The following is an 874-nucleotide window of genomic DNA, read 5'->3' on the forward strand; positions in this document are numbered from 1 at the left end:
TGGAGGGATGCGGGTTGCCCGCCAAAGAAGAAAGGACGGAGGGATGCGGGGAAAGGCAGGCGAGGGATGCGGGGAAAAGCAGGCGAAGGATGCGGGTCCCCGCCGGAGAAAGCGGCGGGTGTCCCCCCCCCTCCTTCTCCCTTTCTCCCCCCCCCAAGAAAGGAGGGATGCGCGTCCCTGCCCGAGGTGCGCGGTCCCTGCGCGCAGGGCCGGGGTCCTGAGCCGCGGGGCGGGAGTCGCTCCCTTCCTTCTTTCCTCCCTTCCCTCCCTTTCATCATTTCCTCCGTGTTTTCTCTGTTCATTCATCGCTTCTCTCCCCCCAGATCTTGCCTGAATCCAAAGCATCACAAGTTATTATTTATTTTAACCGGCAGGTTTTTTTTTGTGTGTGTGTGTGTGTTTGTTTTTTTTTTTTCGCAGTCATTTTGTTTAGAGAGCGTTAAACGCGTTTCTGGGTGGGGAAATGTCCTTTTGGTCTTTTCTGCATATTTTAAGTTGCGGAGGCAAATTATATTTGCTTTGATTATCGCCAGTTCGAACGCATTCATTTGAGAGTTATTAAAAATAATGCGGGCTTAATTCTCGGCACCTGCAGAATGCCCCTTTGGGTTGCAAATGGAACAAATTTCACCTCGGCAGAGGCTGGGCTGCTCCTGCGCGGTTCTCCGGGAAATTCCCCTCCCAAAAATCGCCTTTTCCGAGGGGCCTGATCCTGCCCGTCCCATTGATGCTCAGGAGAGCTTTGCCCTGGGCTCCCTGGGTTGCGGGAGCAAGGCCACTCGTGGAGCTGGGGGTTGATATTCTGAATCTCGCTGCTAATATTTGCATCTCTTTTTATTCGTTTTCCTTCCCTCGTTCCTTCCTTAAAAGCCCC

Source organism: Calidris pugnax, unplaced genomic scaffold (genome assembly GCF_001431845.1).
Source record: "Calidris pugnax isolate Ruff unplaced genomic scaffold, ASM143184v1 scaffold371, whole genome shotgun sequence".
Taxonomy (NCBI): domain Eukaryota; kingdom Metazoa; phylum Chordata; class Aves; order Charadriiformes; family Scolopacidae; genus Calidris; species Calidris pugnax.